We start from the raw sequence: 14,047 nt of genomic DNA, 5'->3' as shown, positions 1-14,047 counted from the left end.
GGATACCAAACTATACTTCAATGAGTAGCTGGACAACGTAAAATGAAATATTTTTCTCAGTAATACAAAGTATACTTTCAATTTTTCATCATCATATTTACAATCTTCCCTGGCTCAGCGGCCATATGAAGTTAGTTTATTTATTCTAATACATGTATCTCCGCAGACTCCACTTGGCAAGTGTACTTGGCAATCACTTTTCTGATCAGTGTGGTGGGTACAGTGGACACAGCTGCATAGGGGGACATGATCATAATAAGGAGAATGAAGCTCAGTGACTCCCTATAGGACAAACTGTAAGTTAGTCTGCATCATCAGGATGAGCAACGAAGGCAGAGATCTACAAAGTACTGATGGACACAAAGTGAATGATTGGGGTCTCATGCTTTCCTTCATTGTAGAATTACATAAATGGCTTTGGTTACCAAAAGTGGTTTTTCTATATGAATAATATGACTCATGGCTATTCTTTTAGTAAAACAAGAGAAAAATTACTTGGGATGATATGTGCTGTTTGAGTAGAAAGTATTCTTAAGAAATCCATGGTACCCCATGACATAAATGGGACTTTCCAAATATATTTGATCAATGCTAGGGAAAACTTCGGAAAAGTGGGAAATGGACAAAGGGGAAAACTATATATGAGACAGAGCAAAAGCTCAAAGAAGTGAGTTACTTAAATTTATGAAGAAATTAAATTCAAACAAATGGAAATTCCAGGAAATAAACAGAGGAGCAGATTCTATTTCCATAATATGATCAAAGAATAACAGTTCCCGGCTCTGAGGTTGTGAGCCCTTCAAACATGGACACTTCTTAGGCCTCAGGACAATGGGCCCTCACATCACTGGATCCCCAATGATTCCTTTCAGAGCCCTCTTTATGTTTCTGTTCCTCAGGCTGTAGATGAAGGGGTTCAGCATGGGGGTGACCACCGTGTACATCACCGAGGCCACTGCACTTGCATGGGAGCTCTGGGTAGCAGCAGAGCTAAGGTACACTCCTAGGCCTGTACAATAAAATAAGGAGACAACCGAGAGGTGAGATGCACAGGTGGAAAATGCTTTGTACTTGCCCTGAGCTGAGGAGATCTTATATATGGAGGAAATAATCTTAGAGTAAGAGTAAAGGACTCCAGCCAGGGGAGCACCACCCAACAGCACAGTTGCAAAATACATCACCATGTCATTAACAAAGGTGTCGGAACAGGCGTGCCCAACTACCTGATTGAGGTCACAAAAAAATGGGGGATTTCCATGCCTGTACAGAAGGACAGCCGCAACAGCATTAAGCTCTGTAACAAAGAATTGAGAGCACTGATGACCCAGGACACCAGAACCAGCAGTCCACAGAGCCGGGGGTTCATGATGACCGTGTAGTGCAGGGGGTGACAGATGGCCATGAAGCGGTCATAGGCCATTGCGGACAGGAGAAAGTCATCTAACTCTGCACACAGTAGGAAAAAATACATCTGGCTGAGGCAGCCTTCAAAAGTGATGACTTTGCTCTGATTCTGGATGTTCCACAGCATCTTGGGGACGGTGGTGGAGGTGAAACAGATGTCTGCAAAGGACAGGTTGGCCAGGAAGAAGTACATGGGGGTGTGGAGGTGGGAGTCAGAGCTCACGGCCACAATGATGAGCAGGTTTCCACACACAGTGACCAGGTACATGGAGAGGAAAAGCCCAAACAGGAGGGGCTGCACTTCTGGATCCTCTGAAAATCTGAGAAGAAGAAACTCTGAAATTTGTGTATCATTATGTAGTACCATGTGGTGGAGATAACCACTAGGAAAGAAAAAAAAATGATAAATATTCAAGCAAATGGACTTTATTTAATTATTTATCATTTATTTACTCTATACTTTTTTTCACTTTTTAAAGTTTTTATTTAAAAACCATTTTTTATTTTTATTATTTTTATTTTTTTATTATATTGTTAGTCACCATACAGTACATCCCTAGTTTTTGATGTAAAGTTCCATGATTCATTACTTGCATATAACACCCAGTGCACCATGCAATATGTGCCCTCCTTAATACCCATCACTATTTTTTATTTTTTATTATGTTCAGTTAGCCAACATCGAGTACATCATTAGTTTTTGATGTAGTGTTCAGTTTTCCATTGACTGCATATAACACCCAGTGCTCATCACAACACGTGCCCTCCTAATACCCATCACCCTGCTACCCCACCCTCCTCTCCTCTGAAACCCTCAGTTTGTTTCTCAGAGTTCAATCTCTCATGGTTTGTCTCTCTCACTGATTTCTTCCCCTTCAGTTTTCCCTATAGTAATATTAGTTTCTGGTGACAATATAGTGATTCAACACTTCCATCCAGTGTCCAGTTCTCATCATGGCAAGTGCACTCCTTCATCCCCATCACCTGTCTCACCCATCACCTCACTCACCTCCCTTCTGGCAACTGTTAATTTCTTCTGTGTAATTGAATTTCTGTTCTTCGGTTGTCTCTCCCTCTCTTCCTCCCTCCCAGGTTCTTTTGATTTGTTTTTTTTTTAATTAAATAATTTTTTTATTTTGTGTTTTTAATGATATTTTTCTTAATTTCCACACATGTGTGAAATCATATGGGTTTGTCTTTCTCTAACCAACTTATTTCTTTTAGCACAATACTCTTTAGCTCCATCCATGTTGTTGCAAATGGCAACATTTCATTTGATGGCTGAATGATACACACACACACACACACACACACACACACACAACTTCTTTATCCATTAATCAGTCTACGGACACTTGGGTTGTTTGCACAATTTGGCTGTTGTAGCTGCTGCTTCTATATACCTTGGAGTGATGTGTCCCTTTGAATTAGTATTTTGTGTTCTCTGCGTAAATACACAGCAAAGCAATTGCTGGATTGTAGGATCATTCTGTTTTTAACTCTTTGAGGAACCTCCCTACTGTTTTCCAGAGCACCCCCACCAGTTCGCATTCCCACCAACAGGGCAAGACGGTTCCTCTTTCTGCACAGCCTCACCAACATCTGTTGTTTCTTGTCTTGTTGATTTTAGCCATTCGGACAAATTGAGGTGATACCTCATTGTAGTTTTGATTTGTAGCAAATGGGCATTATTAACAGAGTGACATGCTACCATTTGTATTTTGCAATCAAGAAAAAGCTATTTATTTTTTGTATAGTTCTGATCCCATTTAAGTGATGTTACTTGACATCCCTGTAGGAATTCCTGTGCATTCAGCCTTTTCCCTAAGAGGGCGTGTATTATAGTTTTAATGAGAAATGTTTTCCTGCATGTGAGGAATAATGTCCAGCACGTCATCTTCTAGACAAAGAGCATAGGGTGCTGAGATAGAAAACTGCATACATCCTTTGGGTAAATACCTAAGAGTGCAATGGATCATAGGGTAGCTCTATTTTTTAACTTTTTCAGGAACCACCATACTGTTTTCCAGAGTGCCTGCACCAGTTTGCATTCCCACCAACACTCCATGAGGGTTCCCCTATCTCTGCATCCTTGACAACACCTGTTGTTTCCTGTGTTGTTAATTTTAGCCATTCTGACTGCTGTGAGGTGATATCTCACTTAGTTTTTATTTGTATTTCCCTGAGGATGAGTGATGTTGAGCATCTTTTCATGCAACTGTTGGCCATCTGTATGTCTTCTTTGAAAAAGTATCGCTTCATGTCTTCTGCCCATTTCTTAACTGGATTATTTATTTTTTGGATGTTGAGTTTGATAAATTCTTTATAAATTTTGGATACTAACTCTCTATCAGATATGTCATTTGTGAATATCTTCTCCCATTCCACAGATTATACTACTATGTACTTACCCAAGGATACAAAAATATTAATTCAAAGGGAATACATACACCCCAAAGTTTATAGCAGCAATATCTGTAATAGCCAAACTATGGAGAAATGCTAAATGTCCATCAAGTGACGAATGGATCAAGAAAATGTGATATATATATATAAATGAGATATATTATGTTAATTATATATTAATTATATATAATATAATATATAATATAATATATTATATTTTATATTATATTAATTATACCATCTGTGTGTGTATGTGTGAGATATATATATCAAGAAAATGTGATATATATCACATTTTCTTGATATATATATCTCATTTATATATATCACATTTTCTTGATATATATATATCTCATTTATATATCACATTTTCTTGATATATATATCTCACACATACACACACAGATGGTATAATTAATATAATATAATATATAATTAATTAATATATTATTAACATAGTTAATATATAATTAACATAATTAATAAAACATAATGGAATATTACTAAGTGACAAAAAGGAATGAAATCTTGCCAACGATGTGGATGATGCCAAACTGTGTTACGCTAAGTGAAATAAGTCAGTCACAGAAAGACAAAGACCATATGATTTCACTCATGTGTGGAATTTAAGAAACAAAACAAAGAACATAGTGTGAGAAAAAGAGAGGCAAAGCAAGAAACAGACTCTACTATAGAGAAGAAACTGAGGGTTGCTGGAGGGAGGCAGGTGGGGGGAAGGGTGAAAATGATGGGGATGAAGGAGGGCACTTGTGGTGACGAGCACCTGGTGTTGTACAGAAGTGTTGAATCACTAAGTTCTACCCCTGAAAATAATATTTCACTGTATGTTAACTAACTGGAATTTAAATAAAAACTTGGAGAAAAAAACAGTCCATAGAACCCAGTGATGGGGAAAGAATATATATAAAAAATAAAAGTCATATATCATGTCAGATAGCAACAGGTGCCATGCAGGAATAAAAAAAAAATCATATATAAAGGAGTGGATGGGGAAGGTGCTAAGTTTTAATAGGAGTTCAGGAAGACCTGCAAAGAAGGTGACATTTTAACAGAAGTTTTAACAAAAGATTGAGCAGGAGGCAGGAGGATATCTGGGGGAGGTGTGTGCCCTGCAGGGAAAGAAGAGCAAAGGCCCTGCAGAAGGCACTTATTGCAGATCTGCAGATCTCAACATGCAGTCAGTGCGGTGAGGGAATGAGCAAGAGGGAGAGAGGAGAGGTGGTGGCAGAGAATGTTGAGGACCGAGGGGCTTTCCAGCCACTGATGGGACTTCTAGACACAGGGAGTCCTTCCTTCAAGTGGTGTTCTTTGCATCTTATTATTTGTGTTTGGGAAAAAGAATTTCACCCCTCCTAAAAAAAAAAAAAAAAAAAAGAGAGATGGATCCCTTCCTTATTTCCATCTGTTGGTGAACATTCTAGCATTTAAGAGTCACATATAATAATGAATCAAGGAACATTACATCAAAAACTAAGGATGTACTGTATGGTGACTAACATAATAAAAAAAATTATTATAAAATAAAAAAATATGAGTGACATATTGGAGTATATGAACTTGGGTACCATTGCCCTGAGGACTGCTCACGCCCCACAACACACATGTACACACACACACACACACACACACACACACACACACACACACAGTGCACTCCGGCCTCCTGGCACTATGTTACTAACACGCTTTTCTCACTCCAGCCACAATAACATTGAAAGAAATGGTGGAAGGGAAGCTGTCCACATCAGATTACCTTTACCCTGAGGAATGTGTAAATAGTACTTAAATTCTGGTTAGTAAGCTTCCCAAGAACATGGAAACATGGGCTCCATTTTAATATGATCATCGTGTGTCCTGTATTTAAAGCAACATAAGAAAGCAGTTCTAAAAACAAAGAAAGGAAAGGAATGGACACAAGGGGAAAAGAGATCTAATAAGCTCAGCGGGTCCCTGAGAGACTGTGATGAGCAGAAATCTTCCCTGGTTCTGGCAGCATTCCAGTCCCAGTCCACATCCCCTGATGCCCAGAATAATTGGCAAAGCTGGAAAAAAACACAATATATCCAAACTAGAAGGGAGTCCTATTTTTAAGGTGTCAGGACATTTTATTATTTGATACCCCTCTAGAAAAAAATGTGCAAAGGGAATAAATCTGCAATTTACAACAGAATATATACAATGTTTGACAATAAAGGGGGATTTTTAAAGATGAAATAGTAAGAGATTTTCCAAACGATTTTCAATGCAAAACTTTTGGAATCAGACAACCAGGTTTTGAATGTCAGATCTACCACGTATGAGCAGCTTGAACTTGGGAGAGACAACCAATCCAACCCAAATATGAATTTCCTTAATCAAATGAAGGGGATAACAGCACCCATCCTCCTAGGGGGGCAGACGGTGTTCTTCAGTGTATGTAACAATCCTACAATACAGTTCCTTCATGTGGGCAAGTGAGTAATGATCACCTGGAAAGAGATGTGGCTGAGTTTTTCCTTCTACCTCACAGATGTCTCCATCCTTTCCACAGCTCTTGGCAATGAACTATTACAATGTAAAGCTAGTTAGCATACCCCGTTTTGCATATGAAACACAATTTTTTATTTGAATACTCACTGTGAGAGAAGATGCTGAGAATTGTATGTCTCAACAACTGCTGTTGCAGGGGAATAGCTACCTGCATGGGTCTGGGTCTTTCTATAAATACAGAACACGCTTAAAAGGACCACATCTTAAACAGTTCACCAAAAACAACTCCAAGCCAAATACTCTGTTTTCCTTACCCCTTAGCTGCAAACTCCTTGGGCATGTTGTAATTTCACTGGAACCTCTTTATGTCCCCCATTTCCTTCCCCCGTCTCATCCAACTGGACTTATTGTCAACAATGATGCCTGTATTGCTGAGTCCAGTGGACACTTCTCTTTTGAACACATTACATAAATTAATTGTAATGAGTCTATCTACTTTCAGGTGATCTCAGGAAATTTTCTCAGGTTCCATTCTCTCTGATTCTTTTTTTTTTTTTTAAGATACTCTCCTCAATAAATGTTGTTGGAAAGTAATATTCACGTGCAAAAGAATGAAGTCAGAACATAATCTTACATCACTCACAAAAATTAACTCAGAAATGGAGTAAAGACTTAAATGTAAGACATTAAGCCATATAACTCCTAGAAGAAACCATAGGGGGAAAAGCTCCCTAACATTAGTCCTGGCAATGAGGTGTGTGTGTGTGTGTGTGTGTGTGTGTGTGTGTGTGTGTGTGTGTTAGCCTTTTTTATTTAATTTTTTTATTATGTTATGTTACTTACCATACAGTGCATCATTAGTTTTCGATGTAGTGTTCAACAATTCATTATTTGCATATAACATCCACTGCTCGTTATAACACGTGCCCTCCTTAATACCCATCACCTGGCTAACCTATCCTCTTCCCCTCCCCTCTGAAACTCTCAGATTGTTTCTCGAGTCCATAGTCTCTCATGGTTAGTCTCCCCCTCGAATTCCACCCCCTTTCAGTTCTCCCTTCTTTCCCCTAAGGTCCTCTGTGTTATTTCTGATGTTCCACATATGAGTGAAGCCATATGATAATTGTTTCTCTGCTTGACTTATTTCACTTAGCATAATCCCCTCCAGTTCCATCCATGTCGATTCATGAAATGTGTGCTGAGCTCTCAGATTTTTTTTTCCTCTCCTGCTAGACTTTACATCCACATGGAATCAGGAAATCAAACACACGCCTCAGAATTTCTCCTCCTGGGGTTTTCAGCAAAGTCGGAGACTCAGTTCATGCTCTTTGGGCTGTTTCTGTGCATATAGTTGGTTACGTTCACTGGGAACGTGCTCATCATCCTGGCCATCTGCTCAGACTCCCACCTCCACACCCCCATGTACTTCTTCCTCTCCAACCTGTCCTCTGCTGACATCTGTTTCACCTCCATCACCGACCCCAAGATGCTCTGAACATCCAGACTCAGAGCAAAGGCATAATATATGCAGGATGCCTCAGCCAGACATTTTTTGCATCTGTGTTTGGATTCTTGGACAATGTACTCCTGACTGTGATGGCCTATGACTGCTTTGTGGCTATCTGTCACCCCCTGCACTACTCAGTCATCATGAACCCCCAGCTCTGTGGGCTGCTGGCCTTGGAGTCCTGGTGCATCAGTGTCATGGGCTTCCTGCTCAAGACCTTGATGATTTTGAGGCTGTCCTTCTGCACAAACATGGAAATCCCACACTTTTTTGTGATCTTCCTGAAGTCCTGAAGCTCGCCTGTTCTGACACCCTCGTCAGTAACATAGTGGTGTAGTCTGCACCTGGCCTTCTGGCCGTGATTCCTCTCCATGCAATACTGTTGTCTTACTATCAAATTGTTTCCTCCATACCCAGCATTTCCTCAGCTGCGGGGAAGTACAAAGCTTTTTCCAAGTCTAGTTCTCACCTCTTGGTAGTCTCCTTGTTCTATGGCACAGGCCTTGGGGTCAACCTCAGTTCTACAACAACTTCGTCCTCCAGGACGAGTCTAGTGGCCTCGATGATGTACACCATTGTCACCCCCATGCTGAACCCCTTCATCTATGGCTTGAGGAACAGGGACATGAAGGGGGCCCAGAGTAGGCTCCTCGGCAGGGGGGGTGCCTCTCAGCGTCAGGACCATCACCGGACTCTCCTGAGTAGCTGGGCACACAATATGGAGGCCCAGAGATCCTGACTTCCTCCATCCACTATTTTTATTTTTTCCCCAGGTGTACACATGTTAAAGCAGTTCTTTCCTTGGGTCTTCCTTCTCTTCTCTGTTTTTCTTCAGGTTATAACCTGGGTTCCCCTTTTCACTTTATAACCAGTCATTTTCACTTGGTGTGAATACAACCTGTTATGTCTCAGTAATCTTTGATAATGGTTTGGATTTCTCAAAAAAATAATAAGTCAAATCTCATGTAGTTAATATCTATCCTCAGAGTGATGGATGTATCCCTATTTTGGAGATGTCGTGAAAACTCATTTTACAGAGTTTTTCTATTATATCACATGAATAAAATCAACTCAAAGATTTGCCTCTCCCTTTTTGTTCCTGATCTGATTTAATTTCTTTCCAGTCACACCAGCTTTACTAAATTTCTCTGCTCATCCACAATATAGACTCCTTGAATTTCAGAACTTTCTCTTCCATATCTTTGAAACTGCAGTGCCTAGTACAGTTCTTGGGATGGAGTTTGTGCTCAGTGAATATTTGTTGAGTGAAAAGTAGTTGGGCAGGTGTTTAAATAGAGTCAGGACCAGAAAATAAAATGTATTGATTTAATGAAAGCTTTTGAGCCAGAAAAGAAAGTTGGTGTTTTGTTTGTTTTTAGCAGTCTCTGCGCCCAGTGTGGAGCCTCAGGCAGGGCTTGAACTCAAGACCCTGAGATCAGGACCTGAGCTGAGATCAAGAGTCACCAGGTCAACCGACTGAGCCACCAGGTGCCTCAAGAAATTTGATTATTGATATGGTTCTTGATAACAAAAAATAGTAATAACACTGTGCCAGTGCTGTTTAAGTGTTTATACACATTCTCTCATGTAGTTTTCTAGTAACGCTTATGTGATTAGTATCATTCCCCATTTATTACGGAGGAGGAGGAGATTTTGGAATCTAGCTGATTCACTCAAGGTCACAGCTGTGATGAAAAAGCTCACCCCTTCTGAGGTCTGTGGAGGGCTTCCTGATTCAGATGGTCTCTCAGGCATCAGGTTATGTTGCCTCCAGCTAAATTTTATTATAGTAACAGTTTAACCCCTAATGCATAAATGCACACTTCTAGAAGTCAGCTCCAGAACTAAGAAATGTTGTGTCTTTGAGGGTTGCAGCCTTAGAAATAAATCAAACCCTACACTGAGATTTATTAAGATTTCCTTATTGTTATCATATGGTTTCACTCATTTATGGAACATAAGAAGTAGGAAGATCGGTAGGAGAAGAAAGGGAAGAAGAAAGGGGGGGTAAACAGAAGGGGGAATGAAGCATGAGAGACTATGGACTCTGGGAAACAAACTGAGGGCTTCAGAGGGGAGGGGGTGGGGGAATGGGATAAGCTGGTGATGGGTATTAAGGAGGGCATGTATTGCATGGTGCACTGGGTATTATACGCAACTAATGAATCATGGAACTGTACGTCAAAAACTAGGGATGTACTGTATGGTGACTAACATAATATAACAAATTATTACAATTAAAAAAAGATTTCCTTATTGTTATAATTTCACTTTATTTGAGTGTTACAAAGGTGAGCACATTTTCACATTTATATATATTTCTTCATATGTATTCTTCCTATATTTCTGGTTTGCATCATTGGATCATTTCTCACTCTAGGTATGTTAATTCTAATTGGTTTAAAAAAACTTTGTACATGACTACACTTCATACTTGGTAATATCCAATGTGTTCGATATATTTTCCCTAGTTTTACACTTGTTTTTAAATTTTCTTTGTTTTTGGACCTATAGGTTTTCACGAGCTGGAATCCATCAGTTATTGTTTTCAGTTCTTTTACTTCAATCTGGTTTATGCTCAGAGGATTACTCTAATCTTTCTTCTAGAAGTCTGCTATTTTCTATTTTTTCTACAAGTTCATTTTTGTCATTTTATTTTTCTACAAATTCACTCAGTTTATGACAATAAGTGGTTGGCATTAAGATAGAAATTTTACTTCTAACTAAGAACGAATTGTCCAAATACCATTTATTTCAAAGTCTTGCTTTCCTTGTTGGTTTTGATTCTACTTTTATAATATAACAGCTTTTTATTTTATAGGATTTGTATTTTCTTCATTCACCCATCTTGACAACAATTTAGGCTCAAACTGATTTCACAATGTTTTGATAAACAGAGGTTTATTATATATTTTAATTATGAACAGAGGGTAGGTCACATTTTCAATATTGATTCTCCATTTTTCCTAGGGGCAGGACACTGATTTGAGAGGGGTGACAATATACTCAGATTAAAACATCAGTATAGGTGTGATCGTGTGCCTTGGCTTCCTGTTGCTGTGGTAACCAGTGACTGCAGACTTAGGGGCTTAAAAAGAGCACAAAGATAACTACCTTACAGTTCTGGAGATCAGAAGTCCAAAACAGGTCTCCCTGGAATAAAAGTCAATTTGTCTGCAGGGCTGCATCCCTTGGTAGAGTCTCTAAGGAGTAACCCACTTTCTTCCCTTCCCCAGCATCTAGAGACTGCCAGCATCCCTCATCCCTGTCCCGTGAACCTACCCTCCATCTTCAATGCCTGAAGTGGCTGGCTGAGTCTTTCTCATGTCTCATCTCTCAGACTCTTATTGCTGCCTCCGTTTTCCATTCATGGACCCTTGTAAGTACACTGGCTTCGTATGGATAACCCCAGGTAAACTCTATTTTAAGGTCAGTTGATTAGCAAACCTAATTACTTCGATAACTAATTCTTTTTCTCCTGTAACTTAACATCTTCACAGGTTACGAGGATTGGGATATAGGCATTTTGGGAAGGCAATCATTCTACCTAACATACCATATAACACAAATTTGCCCAAATGTATGAGAGCTGAAATCTGTTAGTGGAACTTCTAGGAAAACATGTATTTTCCTAATGAATAAAAAAATACATCCCCAAAATGATGAAATAGGTGTTTTCTCACACCTTTTCCCCAAAAAGCAACACTTTTGACAATAACTCATGGGTGAGAGCACCTTTGTGGAAGTCCAGGGATCTGACGAAGAAACTCAAGCCTGAAATTGGAGCATAATACAGTCAGCATTGAACACACTGAAAAGAGTAAGAGGAACAATTACACTTTATCCATGTACCCTCTATCCCAACACTGCACACTCAGAGCCACAGGAGATCTTTTTGGTCAGGGACTTCTGTGGATGAATATGAGTGTGCAAGTAAGTGCTTGGCTTCCCCAGGTATGCAGGATGCTGCCAGTGACACCCGCTTCATTCCCAACCCACCCATAAAATTGTCCAAGAGGCTGAGGAATCCTGGACTCACTTCCTGTCCCAAGAGATCTTGGTGTCATAACGAGCTTAGGAAAATGTGGAACTTAGATGGTCACAATAGTTCCTGTGGATGGAGCACCTGCTCTGTTCCATGGAATTTCCTGTGAGCTCTAAAATATTACTAAGTTCTCAGACTGAAATGTTAGATGGAATTTCTCCAGTTTAGAGACAAGGGAACAAAGGATTGGTAGGTTCATTTCCTTTCCTGAGGGAAAAGAGACACCAGTAGACTAGTTTAACCACCTAAGGTCAAATATGAGGTGGGTGGGGAAACTCTGGGAGAAGAAGAACAGACCTGACTCTGATCACTGGATCACAGCCTTAACACATAAACATGAGTACAGACCAAGACGGGCAGCATCAATGACTGGGTACCAGTTACAATTGCAGAATCTTCGGGCCACCCTAGACAAGCCAAGTTAGTAGTAGCATGAACCAAGCTATGACAGTCAAAAATTTCTCCAGATATTTTCAAGCGTCCTCTGGAGGAAAAAATCATCCCTGGCTGAGAACCACTGGCCTATCTTGTTGCATTCTAACCAACACACATCAGTTCGTAAGGATCCAAGTCATAATTCCAGGTTTATCACTAAACCCTTCCAAGTCAGATCTCTACAAATGTGTATTGAGGCTCGTAATTTTACGGTCCTCATAGAATAGCTTTTGCACAAAAGTTCAAAGTGAGACAATTCATATAAGATTCTAAGCTCAGCCCATGGTGCATTAAAAGGTCTAAATACATCTCTTATAATTAGCAAATGGTTTAAAAGTCAAGGACTAAATGTCAACTTTCAACTTCAATTAAAAACACAAAAGCCCTAATTGATTTGTCAAAAGACTTATGAACCAAAGGATTGTTGTACCTGTGTTTTTATAGCAAAGGAACACACATTTGCTTATTGGAGAAGGAAGAGCAATTTTCTTGAACTATCAGGAGTTGTGCTCCCACCACAAGTCAATATTTTGGAGACCCAAGGGGCATGGTCAAGACAGGTTTCCTCAGTCTTAGATTTGGAAAAAAACATTCACTCAAGTCTGCAGAAAGTTTCAATTCTTGGAGCTCTGGAAGGCAGGCAAGTTTGGGGAGGAGTAATAAACATTGGATGTACCTGGATTCTAACCTGGTCTCTTGGGAACAGAGAATCTACAGGAAATAATTCCATTCAGTGCAGATACATTCCCATGGGGAGATGTGCTCAGGGGTTGGAATAACAATAGGATAGGTGTCTAATGAGTAAGGATAGCGAACAGACACAGCAAACATAAGGAGCTGTAAATATCCCCTCTGCTACAGCCCCTGGGCATGTTCAACCTTCAGCTGGAGGAGACATGGTTTTTGTGTTTGGATTCCTACGTCTGCTGGGGGACCCATGCTTCACTCCTTCCTGCTGTCCTGTCTGGAAACAGAGTTTTGGTCTCCATCATCAACCATCCAGGGAGGAATTCAGACCTCCACATAGAGAACTTCCTCTCAAAGATCACATCCTGGTGAGTCTCAGGGCTCAGTAGGTATTTCAGGAAAGGTCAGAGAGAATGGAAGCTGAAAGTTTTTACCTGAGGTCACCTGAAATCTTAAGCAGCTTAGCCAGAGCCACGAGATCATTTATGGTCAATTTATTTAATATTTTAAACAAAGAAATGTCTGTGCACTTAGCGATACAAGGATTACTGTTGACAATAAGTGGTGGGAATAAAAGTCTAGTTGAATGAGACTAAAGAAGGAATGGGAGGTACTGTCTTCCAGGAAAATGTAACAGTTCCAAGGAGATTTGCAGTAAAGGGAAATATGAAAATAGACTATTGGGTATAGAGGCAGGTGCAGTCCAGTGAGGGCATTTAAATATATTTTTTGAATGGGGTATATTGTAGCATGTTCTGTATTCACTAGAAAGATCCAGACCTGGATTCTTAATTCTAGGAAACACTGAGGATTGCTGGAGGGAGGTGGGTGGGGGGAAGGGGTAACTGGGTGATGGGCATTAAGGAGGGCATGTGATGTAATGGGTACTGGCTGTTCCATGCAACTGATGAATCACTCAACTCTACCTCTGAAACTAATAATACACTGTATGTGAATTAATGGAATTTAAATAAAATTATTTTTTTTAAAAATTAGAGAAAGTCCAGACCAATGGAGGGAGCCACTACCTTGCAACTGCTGTTTTTGAGACATACATCTCACAGAATCCTCTC

General features: G+C 39.8%; 2 pseudogenes; one reads left to right on the top strand and one right to left on the bottom strand.

Moving 5' to 3' along the window:
- Window positions 1-663: 663 nt before the first annotated feature.
- On the bottom strand, window positions 664-1,812 carry LOC103682407 (annotated as a pseudogene).
- Window positions 1,813-7,423: 5,611 nt separating this feature from the next.
- Window positions 7,424-8,546, top strand: LOC103682417 (annotated as a pseudogene).
- Window positions 8,547-14,047: the final 5,501 nt, after the last annotated feature.

This window comes from Ursus maritimus, unplaced genomic scaffold (genome assembly GCF_017311325.1).
Source record: "Ursus maritimus isolate PB19 unplaced genomic scaffold, ASM1731132v1 scaffold_37, whole genome shotgun sequence".
Lineage (NCBI taxonomy): Eukaryota > Metazoa > Chordata > Mammalia > Carnivora > Ursidae > Ursus > Ursus maritimus.
Note: the sequence above shows the minus strand (reverse complement) of the source record. Positions and strands in the feature narration are given on the sequence as shown.